The sequence below is a fragment of the Canis lupus genome, chromosome 27, assembly GCF_011100685.1.
Source record: "Canis lupus familiaris isolate Mischka breed German Shepherd chromosome 27, alternate assembly UU_Cfam_GSD_1.0, whole genome shotgun sequence".
Classification (NCBI taxonomy): domain Eukaryota; kingdom Metazoa; phylum Chordata; class Mammalia; order Carnivora; family Canidae; genus Canis; species Canis lupus.
The window spans coordinates 45959467-45978265 of record NC_049248.1 but is presented as its reverse complement, the minus strand read 5'-3'; positions in this window follow the sequence as shown (position 1 = coordinate 45978265).

The following is an 18799-nucleotide window of genomic DNA, read 5'->3' as shown; positions in this document are numbered from 1 at the left end:
TATGGGCAGACATGGTTAAAGCCAAGAACTTTGAATTTTCAGACTCCCCTGAATCTCCTTGCCAAGAAGGAGCAGCTTACCACGCATCACTCTGGCCTTCGCTCACGGTTTACTTAAGAATCCTTTGATTTCTTGGATTCAAAGAATCCAAAAGAGTAAATTCTCTTTGGAGAATCCTTTGACTTCTTGGACGCTCAATAGTGCAATTTTAAAGTATGTTCTATGCAGGTTCCTCTTGTTTTGTAGTGAAAAGGACCTTCAGAACCCCTAGTCCACGGTATGCTCCTGTGTCCTGCTTGGAGCCCACTGCAGTCCTACCACTACTCTGGAAACACTCTTATCAAGATGACCAGTCACCTTGTGATTGACTGATTAATCCTCACTTTGTCCTTCTTGACCCAACAGCAGCACATGACATCGTTAATCTCAGCCTCCTTGAAACACTGGGTCCTCTAGGCCCGTAGGCACCCACTCTTGGTTCTCCGGCTCCCTTACGGGTCACGGTTGCTCTGTCTCCTTTGTTGATTCCCTCCGTCTTCCTGATCCCATTCTCTTCTCTCTCTGCCTCCATGCTCAAGGCGATCTCATCCAATCTTTTGGCTTTAAATATTATCCCGCCCAGAAATACAGAAATATCCCCTGAACTCCAGCCTTATGCGTCAAACAGCCTGTTTGAAGTCTCCACCAAGATGTCTAATGGGCCTCTCAACACGGCCAAGCCAGCGCTCGTGATTTCCGACACTACCCTCGCCGACTGGGTCCCCTCAAAAGTCTTTCCCAGCTCAGTCCACGGCAACGGCCATTCTTGGAGCTACTCAGGCCTAACACGGCATCATCATCATCCACTCCCCTCACTGCCACCCTCTCAACCTCTCTCTCTCTCTCACCAACAAATAGTTTTCTGGAGAATTCTATCAGATTTACCTTCAAAATAGTCTAGAGTCCTTCCATCCTCCACTACCAGCTGGAACAAGCCACCGTCCTCTGTTCCCTGGAGGACTGCTAGTGCCTCCTACCTGTGTAGTAGAGGATGCTGACTGCCACCCAATATCCATCCTCCCCTTCTTCCTCGGTGGCAAAAACCCGGGCAATACGTGCAACAGAGGACTACGGCCTCCCTTACAGCTGGGTGCCCCGTGTCGGTTGTGGCCAGTGCAATCAAATCAGCGTGGCGCCCCTTGCTGCGTGCTGGCCAAGCTTTAGAGGAAGGCATCTGGAGCCAGTCCGTCCTGGCCTCCCCCGCGTGCTGCCTCCGGAGCACCCCGGGGCTGCGGCCTCAGAGAACTGGGGGCACCCGGACGGCTGGCGGCCAGGTCGGAGACGTGCGCGTCCCGGGTGAGCAGGTGACCAGGTGCGCCACCTTGCCGGCTCCAAGCCGGGCGCCTCTGCACGTCCTTCGGGTGAAAATGGGAGCCTGTCCTGGGTTTCCTGTAACGGGCAGCCGGCCTGGCCCGTGGGTAGCCTCTGTCTCTGCTTCCCCAGCCCATTCTCCCCAAAAGGACCCTTTCAACATGGAAGTCAGACGACACCATTGCTCCGATCGCTCCTTCCTGCATGGCTTTCCTCGTCAGAGTGAAAGCTGAAGTCCTCGAGAGGGCCCGCGAGGACCCCAGACTCGGCATCCTCTGCCACCAGGGCCTCCTGCTCCTTCCTGTCTCCCGCGTGGCCTTCCTGCCGGATGGTCCGGCCCCAGGCCCCGGGCCTGCCCCGCTCCCCCGCAGACACCTGCACCCTCGGTCATCGCAGCTCACGTGCCCCGCCCAGAGGTCTCCCCCCCGGGGGGCTCCCTGGTGCCCGTCACCTCCTGGAATCGCACGTGCATCCGTTTGCACCCGGTGCCCCCTCCGCTCAAAAAAAAAAAAAAAAAAAAAAGACAGAAGCTCACAACTAGGAGGAGCTTTTCTGCTTTGACGGCCAGTCTTTCTCGGTCGGGGCCCAACTTGGAAAATAGAAATAAATCTGGTCATTTAACACAGAGGGGACGTAAAGCCGGAATAAGTATGCAGGTGGGACGAGGGTGAGCAACCAGGGCCGAACAGAGGAAGGGGAGGAGGAAGGCGAGCACCGGAGCCTGGTGAGGGGCCTGCGGCTAAGGACACGGCCCTGGGGCACAGGAGGGGGCGGGGGCTGCCCAGGAGGCCCTGCAGGAGCCACCTGCGGTGTGCCCGGGAGTCAGCAAAGCTGTGAGCTTCCCCCGCAGTGAGCACGTCTCCCGGGCCGCAGAGGCCTGCTGCAGGTGGCCCACACGGCGTCCGCCCGGGGCGCGCAGCGGTGCCAGGTGCCCGGACACACCTCGCGGGCACAGGCGCTCACTTCCCAGCACTCGGCTGGCACTTAGAGCGCGAAGACCACCGGACTCCATTTCAACCCCCACCCCAGCCGGGGCAAATGACCCCCCGGCCTCCCTCACGCACGCTTCCTTGCCACCAGAGGACGGGGCATCTCCGAACCTTCAGGTCATCCTCTCCCGGGGGCAGAGCAACGGGGCTGCACCCCATGCCAGCCCCCACTTCTCGCCTCGAGCCAGGGATAGCCCCTGCCCTTGGTACGGGGTCGGCCGACACCCGAGTTGGTCCTCATTCCCTGGGGAGGCCTTCCTGAGCCCCAGCCCCCAGGGCAAACCAGTCTCTCCCCCAAGAACTCATGCAGGAGAGGAGGGGGTTTCTTAGGACAGTCCCTTCATCATCTCTCTCAGAGTCTCCCAGTCTACACGACGTCCCCCCTCCCGCCTGGTCCCTTCCTGTCTCTCGGTGCATGTGTCTCCATCTCGTCACGGGTCTCTGCCCACCCACCCATGCTCAGCCCCACTCTTCCCTCTCTCTTGACTCGTTCAAACACGCTCTGCTCTGTGCAGGTCCCCTCAGTTCTCAGGGACCCGGGCAGGGCTCAGATCCCTTTGCCACAAGGGCCCTCTTTCAGTTGCCTTTGTCCCTCTATCCTTCACCTGGCCCCAGATCCACTGAGCCGTCTCTTGCTGCTACCGGAGGGCATTTGCTTTGTCCCTTGGCAGGTGTTTCCCAGGCTCCCATGCCAACCCATTTGGTATTTATTTTGGCTTTGCTCTGGCCCTGCAGCGCACTCTCCAAAGGTCATGGAGGAAGCAGGCTGGGGAGGGGGAGTGGGCAGTGGTGGAGATGGGGACCCTGTAAGAGAAGGTGTTTTCCAAGTTAGCTACCCTACGTCCCCTCGATAAGCAGCCCACACAGCTCCAAGCTCTCAGCCTGGAATGCCCCTTGGAACACTTGAGAAGGCCAGTGGCACGCTGGGAACCTGCATGAATCAGTCTCCTTCGGATTCAGCCCTGACCCTGTCGGAAGGCTCCCCTGGGGCTGCGGAGTTGTTCCATTCCTTCATCCAGCTCCCATGACCTGCCCTGCTTCTTTCTTTTTTTAAATAATAAATTTATTTTTTATTGGTGTTCAATTTGCCAACATATAGCATAACACCCAGTGCTCATCCCGTCAAGTGCCCCCCTCAGTGCCCGTCACCCAGTCACCCCCACACCCCGCCCACCTCCCCTTCCACCACCCCTAGTTCGTTCCCCAGAGTTAGGAGTCTCTCATGGTCTGTCTCCCTTTCTGATATTTCCTACTCATTTTTCCTCCTTTCCCCTTTATTCCCTTTCACTATTCGTTATATTCCCCAAATGAATGAGACCATAGAATGTTTGTCCTTCTCCGATTGGCTTATTTCACTCAGCATCATACCCTCCAGGTCCATCCACGTCCAAGCAAATGGTGGGTATTTGTCGTTTCTAATACCTGCCCTGCTCCTTGAGGCACTTCTTCCCCCAAGACTGGCCCAGAAAAGTTAAAATTAAATTAAATTAAACATAAAACTTGTGCATATAAACAGATACCCAATATACCCATACCTCGAACAGAGATGCCCTAGCACACGCACACGTGTGCTCCGCTGCCTCACGGGCAGGGTCCTGGCCCTCCTGAGGTGAGCTCACAGCACGGCTCTACTGCCCCACGCTGCTCCCACCTCCCCGGGCCCTGCTCCCAAGCTGTCCGGAAAGGACATGCAGAAATCTCCTGGATCCCACTCCACTCCTCGCCCAGAAACCCTCCCATACCCCTCCACCCAGCAGTTTGTCAACGACACGGCCTACTCCCCTCTGCCAAGAGCCCCTTGCCTCCCACATAAAATCAGCTACAGAGCGTTTGTCCCAGCGAAGCAGTTGACTAGAGGACGGAGAATTCACAGGGAGCCTGGAGGACAGGGGGCAGGAAGCCCTGAGGCTCAGCGTCAGAACCTTGCGGTGAACTTACAGGGTCTGCCACTGGCCAGGGAACCACGTCCCCCTTCAGTGAGGCCTTCCTTGCTCTCCCCACCCCTTACACACACACACACACGCACACACCCTTGTGGCTTCACCCTGATTATAGACCTCCGAGAGTAAGAAAACTCCACGACAAAAATAACTGTACAATCGGAGAAGGACAAACATTATATTGTCTCATTCATTTGGGGAGTATATAGAATCGTGAAAGGGAATAAAGGGGAAAGGAGGAAAAATGAGTGGGAAATATCAGTGAGGATGACAGCACATGAGAGACTCCTAACTCTGGGAAACGACCTAGGGGTGGTGCAAGGGGAGGAGGGCGGGGGGTGGGGGTGACTGGGTGACGGGCACTGAGGGGGGCACTTGGCGGGATGAGCACTGGGTGTTATTCTGTATGTTGGCAAATTGAACACCAATAAAAAATAAATTTATTAAAATAAATAAATAACTGACCGTAGATCTCTTGTCTTAAAGAAGAGAGACAACTTCCACCCCAGAGGCAGAGGGTTGTCTTGTTTGTTTGGTTCTGTTTTGTCTGTTGCCTAAAAATATACCCTGAGGATCTCTGAATGCGTTTTGTTGGAAAAGTGAGGCAATAAGAAACCAGGACAGCTCCGCAAACCAGTGGGCACAACAGTCCCTGCAAGTGGTGAGCACTCCACAAACACTTGTCTTGGGAACGAGTGAGGGGGAAAAGTGAAAAAATTAGGAGAAAGGGACAACAGGAAGGGGACAGTAGAGAAGTCCAGGAAGAGGCCTCAAGAGGGAGCCGGATAGTGAGAAATTCTGCGTCAGCCATGACCAGTGAACATGCCCCGTTGGTGGTCAATTGTCAACATAAAACTGTCGTCCTGGGATGTCTCACCCAACAGCTTCATGCTGGTGGCGCTTAGAGGAATTCAGACAAAGGGAACCAAGTCTTATATTTGGGGACATTCAAAGCCAATATAACAGCCACAGAGAACTAAGATAGATCCGTAGTTCGACCAGAAAAGGAAATCATAGGAAGAAATGGCCATGAGAACAGAAGGCCCCGGGAATCACTGATACTTGGGGGAATGAACTGGACTTGCCTCATATGTCATTTTTCATGTATAAAAAGGGCGTATTACAGAAAGCTGGAGAACGAGGAGACTCCCAACCTTGAGAAAGATGATTCTGTAAACATGCAGTCATAGTGTGTATCCACAGAGCAAAATCGCATACTCACAGCGAAACGTAAAGTCGGAATAAACGCTTATCCGCCCACCCCAGCTCCACCGTACACAAGACAGTCGGGGCGTATTGCTTCCCTCCTCCCTGCCAGGCCAGCAGCTATGGATGGAATGGCCTCTCCCTAGGCCCCTTCCCCTCCAAGCGTCCGTCCGACCCATTAAGGAAGCTAAATCCCTCCGATGCGTCCAGCTGGTTCTTCATCGTTGCCAACTCAGAGCAGGAAGAGAGGGAGGGAATGGAATTCTACTCAAGAGAAAACCAGAGGGAACCAAGCGTTTGTGGCCCGTTTGGGACATTTCAGGATACAAAGGCCTCCCAAGGTTCCTGGAATCTCAGCAGAGAACACAAACCCTAGTGTCCTTCACACCCCACTGGGCAGCTTCTTTTTCCCCCAAGGCCTCTGCACACGTGAACTTACAGGAACATAAAAATCCTATTTGTCCAAGTCATTTCGCGATTGAATTGGCAATTCATGTATCTGGGCTTGCCTCCCTGGTGCCTCCGGGGATGAAAGGATGGGTCGGGCCGATGGGGACTTGGCGAAGACCCAGTCCAAGTCCCATCAGGGCTTTAGAACCAGCTCCAATTGCCAAAAGTGGATAAAGGCACAGAGTTACACAGGGAGCTCCTTTCCTCCTATTTAGGATTCCATCTTATCACAGCTTCCTGTAAAAACCATCCCAGTCTTCAAACAATTCCCTTTGCCTCACATTTATGTCACCTTCAATGACAGGGGTCCCCTAAATCATTTCCACTAAGCTGATTTGTCCTGGTTTTGCCTCTCCCTTTCCACATCCAAGACTCCCAATAAGTCTCTAGCGTGAAGCCCTGACTTCTCCTTCTCCTCTTTTCTAACTCCACCTCATAGGTTCCTCCCTTCAGGAAGGTTCCCAACATGTGTTGTCCCCCCAACACACACATTTTCCCAGGATCTAATGATGCCTCAGCCTTTCAAGGCTTTAGGACCAAGGAACTTCACCAACTATGTCAGTGTCCTTGCTAAAGCCACGTCCAAGATCTACATGATGGAAGGTGAGAACAACTTTGTCACAAATAAATCAGAACTTCTACCTCCAAGGGGCCATTGTCCTCTTCAAACTAGTGATTCCGAGAGGCAAAGGGCCACCACTTGTTCCAAAAGAGGACCAATTATCACTTATATATGGAACCTAAAAAGGTCAAGCTCAGATGAACACGGAGTAGAGTGGTGGTGATCAGGGGGTGGTGTGGGAAATGGGGCGTGAACTTCCAGTTCTAAGATTAACAGGTTTGGAGATCTAACGTCTATCACGGTGACGATGGCCAATAACACTGTGTCATATACTTGACTGTGGTTGAGAAAGTAGATCTTGGGCAGCCCCAGTGGCTCAGTGGTTTAGCAAGGCCTTCGGCCCAGGGCGTGACCCTGGAGACCCGGGATCGAGTCCCGCGTCGGGCTCCCTGCATGGAGCCTGCTTCTCCCTCTGCCTGGGTCTCTGCCTCTGTGTGTGTCTCATGAATAAATAAATAAATAAAATCTTAAAAAAAAAGAAAGAAAGAAAGAAAGAAAGAAAGAAAGAAAGAAAGAAAGAAAGAAAGAAAGAAAGAAAGAAAGAAGATCTTAGAAGTTCTCACCACACGAAAGACGTAGGAACTATGTGACAGGATAGAAGTGGTAGCCGAGGCCCGCCGGTGGGGGTCATCGTGCAATACACACACGTAGCAAATCAACAGCACTGAACACCTGGAACTTCAGGTGTGATATGTCAACTATGTCTCCATAAACCTATAAAAAAAAGAAAAGAAAGAAAGAAAAAGAGCATCTCTTGCTTCAAAATATTTGTGGAAATTGCTCTCTCACAACGGACCTTAGAACCTCCTTAGCAACCAATGCAAACCCGAAAGCCTCGTATCGAGGCGGTCAAGCCCCATTTTCAACCTCAGCCTCTCTCCTTACATTCCTCACTTTGGAACGGAACAGCCTGTGACCGTTTCCAAATATCTACGCAGCCTTCACAGATCTGTGATGCGTCAGGTGATGTGTCGCAAGGTGTTTTTCTGAGAAAGCAACCTCTTTGCCCTCTGGCCATACCTGGTGCCCTCGACCAAGGTGTTGACCAGTCAGCTTGCATCTGCTCAGGACAAGGACTCGTTACTGCGTTGCCGACAGGTGCTTCTAGAAGTCAAAGTGATAGGTGTAAGATGCCTCCTGCAAAGACAGTTAACGCTCATGCTTGGCTATGTAGGTCTCTTCGCCCTCAGGCTAGGACGTCCTAGAGGGTTTGGGTCACTCCTTCCCATGGAAATCTATACTTTCCATCCTCTGCTCTCCAGGACAGGGCTCTGCACGCAGGTATGAGAACTACAGAGAGAAGCTGCTGGACATGAGGACAGGCAGGCCCAGATCACTAGGACCTTCCGCAGGAGGTCCACGGAGGACCCCTCTCGAGCCACCCAGGCACAAAGTGGTATGTTTTTTAACCATCTCAGGAGGGAAAAAAAAAAAAAAAAAAAAAAGAACCTTTTCTGGAGTAGCCCCTACCTCGCCCATCCTATGCCTTCCCACTCTGACTCCATTTAGGACTGACATTAAACTTGGGGCTTTTTTTTTTTTTTTTTTATTGGAGTTCAAGTTGCCAACATTTAGCATAACACCCAGTGCTCATCCCACCAAGGGGCACTTATTTTAAATTAATGAACAAATCTTTATTCAGATCCCCCTGGCTCCCGCCTCCACTCTTGTGAGTATATCCCCTTCCGATTCCTGGGTCTTAAATGAGGAGCCAGGCAAGGAGGGCTGGAGGGAAGGAGGTATTTCCTGATACAGATTCAGAGTCAGGAACTAATTTATTCTGGAAAAAAAAAAGACTGATTCAAATAGCAGGACCCTCCCCTGTTGGGTTTTCAAGGCTTTTTCAAGGAGAAGGGGTGTGTCCACCTCTGTCTTTACAAGCCCAAGCACATATATGCACACTCACGTGTGCACGCACGTACCCCACTTGGAGCCTTGTCTTCGACCTCACACTCCCCCTTCCCACCCCGTCAAGGCCACACTACCCTCTTACTCACTCATGCTGAAACTCTCCCTCCCTCTCCCTCCCCAGGTCTGGTCAGCTGCCAAACCCTGTCCTTGAAGACACCACAGTGTTTACCCAACTCATGCCCTTTTCTCCACTCCCTCTGTCCCCAGGCACTACTACCCTTCTTTTCTAGAGGCTTTTTATTACAGGTTGATTGATCTCACAATATTTTGTGTTAAGTTCAATAACAGCCCCAGAATGTAAACTTCTTGAAGGCAGGAGTCTTTCACATTAATTTCTCTGATCCCAGTGCCTACCAACTGGAGGGAAGCCCAGGGTGGAATAGCATAAAATGGGGTTGAACAGAAAATGTAGGCTGAGGCCTCATTCATCCAACGAATAGGAGGCATCCCAGAACCGAACCATACACCTGGGCCTCTGCACTCCCTCTGTCCACCTGCTGAGCCTGTGAGGACAGAAAAAAAAAAGGGAGATGACGATTATACAAAGCTTGATAGTAAATTTTCAAGAATGGACCAAGTGAGCAGAAAGTCAAGGCATCTGCCCAGTACATCATTAAAGAATAGGAAAGGAAGATCCAGGGATCCCCAGGTGGCTCAGCGGTTTAGCGCCTGCCTTCAGCCCAGGGCGTGATCCTGGAGTCCCAGGATCGAGTCCCGCATCGGGCTCCCTGCATGGAGCCTGCTCCTCCCTCTGCCTGTGTCTCTGCCTCCCTCTCTCTGTGTCTCTCATGAATAAATAAATAAAATCTTAAAAAAAAAAAAAAAGAAACAGGTACCTCTGGAACACACGCATTCAATTCCTTCACTCTCTTTACATTTAATAACACTGAACCTGGGACCTATTATATATTAAAGGTCAAAATACTCAGAACACATGCTCCTATTTCTCAAGCCCCCATTTCTGTGAATAATTTCCTAATTAACTTCTGAGGTCAAGAGTGAGGCAACTAGAGGAATGGGTCAATAGTGAGTAATGATGCTTATTAAAGCCCCTGCTCTGTGGTAGTTCCGGTGTTGGTGTCAGAGATCCAATCCCCTCTTAGGAAAGATTTGTACAAATTGCAAAGTTTGCAACGGTTGGCTTAGCGTTCAGCTCGAATGTTCTGCTGCTAGAGACCGTTTGGGTTTTATTTTATTTTATTTTATTTTATTTTATTTTATTTTATTCTATTCTATTATTTTATTTTATTTTATTTTATTTTATTTTATTTTATTTTATTTTTTAAAAGATTTTATTTATTTATTCAAAAAAGACACAGAGAGAGAGGCAGAGACACAGGCAGAGGGAGAAGCAGGCTCCATGCAGGGAGCCCGATGCAGGACTAGATCCTGAGACCCCAGGATCACACCCTGGGCTGAAGGTGATGCTAAACTGCTGAGCCACCCGGGGATCCCCCATTTGGGTTTTAGAGTCAGAGTTCTTCCCTTTGCCCACAGCTCACCCATACACCACACATGCACACACATGCGTGCTCGTGCACACACACACTCACTCTCCAGTGCGCTCCAGACTCAAACCCTCAGACATTCCTTCAATCCCTTTATCTAACCAACTGCCCAGTTCCTACTACCTTTAAATATTTATCCAGAAACCCCCTTTTCTCTACCCACTGATCCTGAAGTACATTACAACTTCATTCTCTTCTAGGCTCTCCCTCGTTAGAAGCCAGATAAATTATCTGAGATAAATCATCCCAAATTTGATCCCAGGCCCAGTTGTGAATCCCTTGATGATAGGAATTTGCCACAGTCATGTCTCTAGAACTAGTGGCTAACAGAAAAGTTTGTCTGTTGGAGAAGCGGGGCCCACACTTGCCATCCTGTCCCATCTCCCATTACTCCCTGCCCCCCCAACTCTACTCTCTCACTGAGAATCTCTCCCCAACACTCTTGTTAGAGAACCAACTGGCCCCAGGCCCCTCAATTCCTGCTTTATTTCTGCCTCACAGGGAGCCTGCTGCCTCCTGCAGACATACCTGCACGCCGGGCCCTACAAGGAAGGAGCCATTCAGGTGGGGCAGGGCTGCTCCCCACCAACCAGACATGCTGACCTAACCTCCCTCCAGCGCTTCTCACGGGGTCTGTCCTAGGGAAGCTCACGGGGTCGCACTCCACGAGGTGCCACGGAAGCCCACAGGCAAAATCCCTGAGCCAGACTTGAAAGAATGGGGAAGATTCAGAGAACTCCAGGAAAAGCTTTTAATAGAGTCTCTTAATCTGAGCCTGAAAGAATGAGTAGGTTTATTTTTTTTTAATTTTTATTTATTTATGATAGTCACAGAGAGAGGAGGGGGGGCAGAGACACAGGTAGAGGGAAAAGCAGGCTCCATGCATCAGGAGGCCGACGTGGGATTCGATCCCGGGTGTCCAGGATCGCGCCCTGGGCCAAAGGCAAGCACTAAACTGCTGCGCCACCCAGGGATCCCTTGAATGAGTAGGTTTAGACAAGCTTTAAATGAGGCAAGGGCTCTCAGGTTTAGGGAACAACAGAGGACAAGGTATAAGTTAATGGAAAACACTCCCCCCTAAAAAAAAAAAAAAAGAAAGAAAAGAAGAAAAGAAAAGAAAAGAAGAAAGAAAGAAAAAAAGAAAAGAAAAAGAAAAGAAAAGAAAAGAAAAGAAAAGAAAAGAAAAGAAAAGAAAAGAAAAAAGAAAATCTGCATCAAAAGCATAACATCAAACAAGGGATTGAGGAAAGAAAAACCTAAAAATGTGGCCAGGCCAGATCATTAAAGGCCATGTTTGCTCTGCTAAATATCAGAGATTTATTCTGAAGGGCAACTGAGAGAGTTGGAGGATTTTAAGCAGGAAATAATAAGATCATATTTAAATTATAAAAACCATCCTGGCAACAACAGGAGGATGGATCAGACCGTCGACAGGTGAACTGGCATTAAGGGCTCGGCACTGAAAATAAGAAAAAGGGGCAGGAATCCAGAGATCTCTACCGCACTGCACGGCTACTCGACGCGGGATGCGTGAGGCTAGGAGAACCCCAAGACTTGGGACGTGGCATCTAAGAATGTACTCATGCAGTTTGGTGGGATGAGAAACACGGAAGGAAGCGCCGTCATGGAGGGAGAGTGATAAAGAGGACACGGAGTCCGAGAGGCCCGCGAGCCGCTCAGGGGAGGCCCACCAGCAAGCTGTGCAGACTAGTCTCGAAGCCCAAGAGCTACCTGGGACCGACAGAGACGGGCCTGATCACTGAGACGATGGCTAAAGTCGTGCAAAGGCCCTGAGCGTGGACAGTGGCCGTCGGGGGGAGGCGACGTGCAAGTGGGGAGCACGTTTCCTTAGAAATGAGGAGAGGCTGCCCGGCCCGTGAGTGCCCGGCGTAGGTTCGCAGCGACACGTTTGGCCAAGGCCAGCCAGCTCGCTTATGACCTTCTCCGACGGTGCTCAGGGCGAGAGGGGCAGGACCGGCGCCCAGGGGGCCGCCTTGGGATTCTCAGTCGGGATTGCGCTAAGGACTCTAGGCCAGACTTCTTTTCGTTTAAGCCAAAGTTTGAACAATTTTATGCAAACTGCATTATTATTTATTATTTAGGAGCCCGGGATAAACGCCACCAGGTTATCTCGCTCGGGCTCAGTGTCCATGAACAATCTTTTGCTTCCTTCCTAGATTATTGTAAACTCGTTTTCTAGGAGGTTTCGGTCTTTGAATTCCATGAAAGAAGATGAATATGTAGTGAAAAAGTAGTAGAGAAACGCTTGTTGTGCAGGTGACTTGTGATCGCTGAGATTATTACCTCCCGTTTGGTGAAATGCAGCCGAGCAGCCCTGGTGCTCCTGAATTCTCCGTTCCTTTCTTTTTTTTTTTTTTTTTTTTTTTAATTTATTTTTTATTGGCGTTCAATTTACTAACATACAGAATAACCCCCAGTGCCCGTTTCGATTTCTGTTCACACACGGATTCTGGCTATAAAGGTCTCCTAAAACCCTGCTTTGACTTTTTCCCCTCCACTGGGGTCAGACCTGACACCTAAGCCGCCTTTGTCACTGGAAGTTGCCCTAATGTTCTCCTCTTTTCCTAAACAACACGTCAGACGGGAAGGGCGGCCAGGCCACCTCCCAAGGCTGCATGTGCCAGAGACCCAGGTGGCCTATTTTTGACAAAGAAAGCATTTCAAGGTGTTAAATATTCTGCTATATTCATTCCGATGACCTGATAGTTTCCCAGAGGCCCCAGCCATTGGCAGGTCATGTGATGAAGCATCGTCCACCCACGGAGCTCAAGGTGGACTATCTCTGGAAGATCCTTTATTCTGAACAGTTCCAGAGAAAAGCACAGAAAATTGCAGAATGGCAATCGCTGGCCATTTTTTTAGCAAGTTATAATAGCACAATTGCTGAAATTCAGAGATGCATCATGCCTCAAATCATACGCTAAAAAATAACATAAGCAGAATAACTATTCAGGGTGTGTATTCACAGACTTCAATCTGCGCCTCAGCCGTCTCTGTCGGACACCACGTCAGCTGGTTTTCTTCTCAAGAATATCCTTCCAATACGGTTTTATTAATTACTTTTACCTCTGCCAGCCTTCGCCAAAGTTGCATTTTATGGTAATAAATTTGAAGTTGTCAGCACCTTTAATTAACTCTTTTCTGTAGATCATAGTATTTTAAGTGAGAAAAATACTCTCTCTGCAATTGCTGAGGTAGCTGGTAAACTCAGAAAATCCTGCCAAATAAAATACTTTATTCTAACTTTGTCTTAATGAAATGTGTAAATATCTCAGCCCAGAAATTTCCGCAGATACGATCTTCTATTCGAAGTAGCATTACTTGACAAATATTTTTAGAAGGCCAAAAGAATTGACAAGTAATCTTCCCTTATGATCTTTTAGATGTTTCACCAGATTGAGCGCTGCGACATCATAGGGCTTCTTAATTCCATCAAATTCCAGACTAAAATGTCAATTTGTTTGTTTAAATATAGAAGCTCTATCAAAACATTCTTCCCACGAGGTTAAGCTGTTCTAAAATCTCAAAATTAAACTTTGTAAACCGTTTGAGTGCTCATCATTTGATTTGTTTGGTTTTTCACTTGCTTTTATGGAAATAAATTTCAATGTCCTCCTGTTGCAGGCCCTATTTTCAATCATTGCGATTTATTAAAAGCTTCAAACGCTGAAGATCTTGGCATTTCGTTTAATGAATATTTTGATTAAAGATGTCGAATGAATTTTAAACAAAATATACTCAGAATTCACAGATTAATGTCTATGAATATAAATATTGGCCCCAGGGGATCCCCGGGTGGCTCAGTGGTTGAACGTCTCCCTTCAGCTCAGGGCGTGACCCCGGGGTCCCAGGATTGAGTCCCAATGGGGCTCCCTGCAGGGAGCCTGCTTCTCCCTCTGCCTGTGTCTCTGCCTCACTCTGTGTCTCTCATGAATAAATAAATAAATGAATAAATAAATGAATGAATGAATGAATGAATAAATAAATAAATAAATAAATAAATAAATAAATAAATAAATAAATATTGGCCCCGAATAAAAATTACTTGTGCACCATAGGTACATTCCTATTTTTTTATCTCAAAACATTTTTACCACCACATTATGATCCACCAAAACTTATATTCGTATTATCACCATAAAAACAAATAATTTTTATCTCCAAATGTAAACTGTTTAACTAAATTTACAATAGCATTCCCAATAATGTCAAGTGGACTTCCAAAATCTTTATTTTGATTCCATGAATTGGATGGAAAACTGAACCATTATTGAAGTTAGTTGATTTTTCTACTTGAAATATCTGATGACGTTCATATAAATGGGCATCTTTTAAACATCTGCCAAGTCCTTTTGTTAATGAAGCCAATAATTTAGCAGCCAGAAGTTCACTTTTCGCACACGCTCAAGAAAACTTGGAATTTAAAATTAACAAAACTAGTTTAGAACAGCCATCAGGGAAATACAAATCAAAACCACACTGAGATCCCACCTCACACCAGTGAGAATGGGGAAAATTAACAAGGCAGGAAACCACAAATGTTGGAGAGGATGCGGAGAAAGGGGAACCCTCTTGCACTGTTGGTGGGAATGTGAACTGGTGCAGCCACTCTGGAAAACTGTGTGGAGGTTCCTCAAAGAGTTAAGAATAGACCTGCCCTACGACCCAGCAATTGCACTGCTGGGGATTTACCCCGAAGATACAGATGCAATGAAACGCCGGGACACCTGCACCCCGATGTTCATAGCAGCAATGTCCACAATAGCCAAACTGTGGAAGGAGCCTCGGTGTCCATCAACAGATGATGGATAGAGAAGCTGTGGACTATGTATACAATGGAATATTCCTCAGCCATTAGAGACGACAAATACCCACCATTTGCTTCGATGTGGATGGACCTAGAGGGTATTATGCTGAGTGAAGTAAGTCAATCGGAGAAGGACAAACATTATATGGTCTCATTCATTTGGGGAATATAAAAAATAGTGAAAGGGAATAAGGGGGAAAGGAGAAAAAATGAGTGGGAAATACCAGAGAGGGAGACAGAACATAAGAGACTCTTAACTCTGGGAAACAAACTAGGGGTGGTGGAAGGGGAGGGGGGCAGGGAGGTGGGGGTAACTGGGTGGCGGGCACTGAGGGGGGCACCTGACGGGATGAGCACTGGGTGTTATGCTGTATGTTGGCAAATCGAACTCCAATAAAAAATATACAAAAAATAGGGCAACCCAAGTGGCTCAGTGGTGTAGCACCTGCCTTCAGCCCAGGGTGTGATCCTGGAGACTCGAGATCGAGTCTCGCATTGGGCTCCCTGCATGGAGCTTGTTTCTCCCTCTGCCTGGGTCTCTGCCTCTCTCTTCTCTCATAAATAAATAAATAAGATCTTTAAAAAAAAAAAAAAAAAAGAAAGTTAAAAATATATATATACAAAAAATAAAATAAATTTAAAAATCAAAAAAATAGCCATTTTGTCTTTTTTTTTTAGTTTTTTTTGTTTGTTTGTTTGTTTTTTTAAGACACAGAGAGAGCACAAGCAAGGAAAGTGTCAGGCAGACGGAGAGGAAGAACAGGCTTCCTGCAGGGGACCCTGGATCATGGGCAGAGCCACAGGCAGGCAGACACCCACCCAGCTGAGCCACCCAGGCCTCCCAGCACTCCGGTGTCTGAAATGGATAGTAAATGTCAAACATTTTGTACGCGTGTCATGTTCATCAACAACTCTCTCTAAGAAATGAATATTGGCTGCTTAATTTTTGTTTTTCGTTTTCGTTCCTTTAGCTGCCAGAAGTGTTCAGAATTGTTAAAACCACACCAAACAGTAAAATAGGTAAATGAGATTTGTACCACAAAACAATAGACCAAAACCACTGTCACAAGGGAAGTCGGCTGCTTCCTGCCCGTCTGTTCCAGGCCTCATCAGTGTCTGGGTCCCAGAGATTGCTCCCGAAACGTCACAACTTCCCTGCTGCCTCTGTCGGCCTCTGCCCTGATTTTTGCTGCACTTTCCAGGCCACTGAACAACTGCTGATTCCCCAGGTGGCTGGCAGGGGGACCGTGTCAAATCCCTCTCCCACCGCCATCCAAGACCTGAAGGAAATCGCAGGCCCTAACTGTTCTAAGTAGGCACGCTATTATCAGACAGAGTCCCGCATGCTGTCTTTAAAATGGAGATGTTAAAAAAAAAAGAAAGAAAGAAAGAAAGAAAGAAAGAAAGAAAGAAAGAAAGAAAGAAAGAAAAGAAAAGAAAAGAAAGAAAAGAAAAGGGAGCTGTTAGGGGCACCCGGGCAGCTCAGCCAGTGAGCATCTGCTTTTGGCTCCGGTCGTGATCCCGGAGCCCTGGGATTCAGTCCTGCATCAGGCTCTCGTGAACAAATAAACAAAATCTTTAAAAAATAATAAAATAAAAATAAAAGGGAGGTGTTAGTCAAATTGCATCTATAAAAGATAAGAAGAAAGGCTATCACCAGGTGTCTTTCAGATTTAACCGTGTGTTAAAGTGCGAGCGTGGGCTTCTCACGCTCCTCGGTGAGACCATCACTGAACTGCAAAGTGAAGACCTACCCAACTATCTCAGTTTATCTTAATGTAGCCATTAATAACAATACTGATTTTTGCTAATAAATTAAAAATCCAGGTCACATGCTAACCCAGCCCAGACTCTGGGAAAAAAATAGGTCTTGACTGGGACTGCACCAAGGAAAGCAGGATGTATGGCCGCCCTACTCTATACTCACTTTAAGTATTTTATACTCTTTGCTTCTAGCACAGAAAGTATAAAATCCCAAAGTAATAACAAATCCATTTGACTTTTTAAAAAATGCTATTCAGATAAGGGGTATTTGTCAAGAATACCTAATCTGATAAGATGCCCATCAGAATTGCATTAATAAAGCTCAAATATTATTTCTCAGGTTTACTGATTAAGCTTCTCCACTGAAGTATATTATTGTATTGGTCGGTAGGAGAAAGTCAAGATTTCTCTTTACTCCTTTCCTGGGAAAGAAAATGCTTGGAGGAGGAGCCCAGATCAGATTGCAGCCCCTTACTGGCCCCCTTTTCTGGTTGGGGTCAGGGGCAGAGCCGGATAAACAGGACTATGTACAGTGAAAACCTCTCTCTGGCCCATTTCTTCTGACACTGACGATTGTGGACTCTATCTCTCCCTCCAACGTTTCAATTTTGGCTTGATGAACAGCACCATTTAGGACTCTTAACCACACAGAATATATTTCCCATAGGATCCAGTTAAAATTCTTAAAGTTCTGCATTATGCTTCAAAGCCAAAGATTGACTCAATCTTACAAAAAAAATATGTTGAATTTCCTGTCTATCAGGCATGTTCCAGGTTCCTGTATGTCAGACATGGGACTCAACATTGACTAGAACAAAGCCAGGGAACAAGTCCAAGAACTCTTGGTCTTTTTGGAGAAAACAAGAATGAAGAGGGCCAGAAAAGTAGAGCTCTTAGTATATTTCAAGATGATAAGTGCCGTGACACGCTATTAAGGAGTGTGGGTGAAGCCTATCAGAGAAGGTGATATGAGATGCGAAAAGCATTACTCAAATATGGGGACTGGAGATGAAAGGGAAAGTGGCATTCCAGAAATAAGGATCAGCCTGTGCAAAATCCCCGGATAAGTGAGAACAAGGTCCACTGAAGGTACTGACAGAAAAGCTGCATGGCCAGGACCCAGAGCAACGTGTGAGACATGGAAGAGGAGGATGCTGGAGGCAGCGGGACGAGGCCGGACCACAAAGGGCCTTGTAGGCCATGTTCAATTTTTGTTTTTAAAAATGCCAGGAGATGTTAAAGTGCAGGAGGGAGTGGAGATAATCCACAGAGCGAGACTTCTGAGAAGGCCGAAGACGGGATGAAGGTTAAGTCCTAGACGAGAGAGAAGAAAACTCTTAACATAACCACGGATGAGGGAAGAAGTGAATGTGAGTCCCCGTAAGATTGTAGACGTTGGCAGGAAACAAAAGGAATTTATGCCCAAGCCCTTCTAGCTTGGCCGATGAGCCTACCTGCTGGGGGCAAGGCCGGCTGCGCGGGTGGGAGGGTGACGGAGCTACAGGAAGGCGGGCCGTGGCTTCTGTGCAGAACGGGAGTGCTGTGCGTTTGCCTGGAGCGTCGAGGGCCTGAGGTCATAAGCCCGACCTGTGAATGTGTCGTCTCTGGTCATTTCATGTATTTTCTTTTCTAGATATGTTCAATAAACCTGGAAAAGACCAGAGAAGGCAGAGAACTGGATTCCTCAGGGGTAGAAGTCTCACCAGAGTGCATAAAAACAGGGCCAGGGAGTAGCGCTTATTGGCAAAAAGAGCCATCTAGGTGGCGGGCCGTGCAACTGAACCTGCAAAGGGAAACAAGTGGAGGCTGGAGCCAGCAAACATATAAAGAGAGAATAAAGAGGTCAAGGAAGTGAAATTTGGAAAATGGGTATAAAAGAAGAATCAGAATGGGAGCACTGGAAGGCTAGGAGGCTGTGGTCAGTATTTGTAAGTAGAGTAGCTCCGAGTAATGACAGGCCCCTGGACTGGCCACGGGAGCTGGGGTGAACGTCAAGACGAGGACAGGGAACAGGGGACACAGACCGCTGAGTGGGTCGTGTACGTGATCCCGGATGCTGTCTGGAATAGTGAGACCAACGGGAAACCCACCACCCAGGGGTCAGTATTCCCTGAAGGAGGGGCTGGTGGGGAGCTCAGTAGATGCAACAGCGAGAGAGGGTGGGCAGAGGACCCGGGACTCCTTGAGGAGGGGGTGGCGGTGGTGTGTCCGGACGCCGCGGTGGAGTTCTG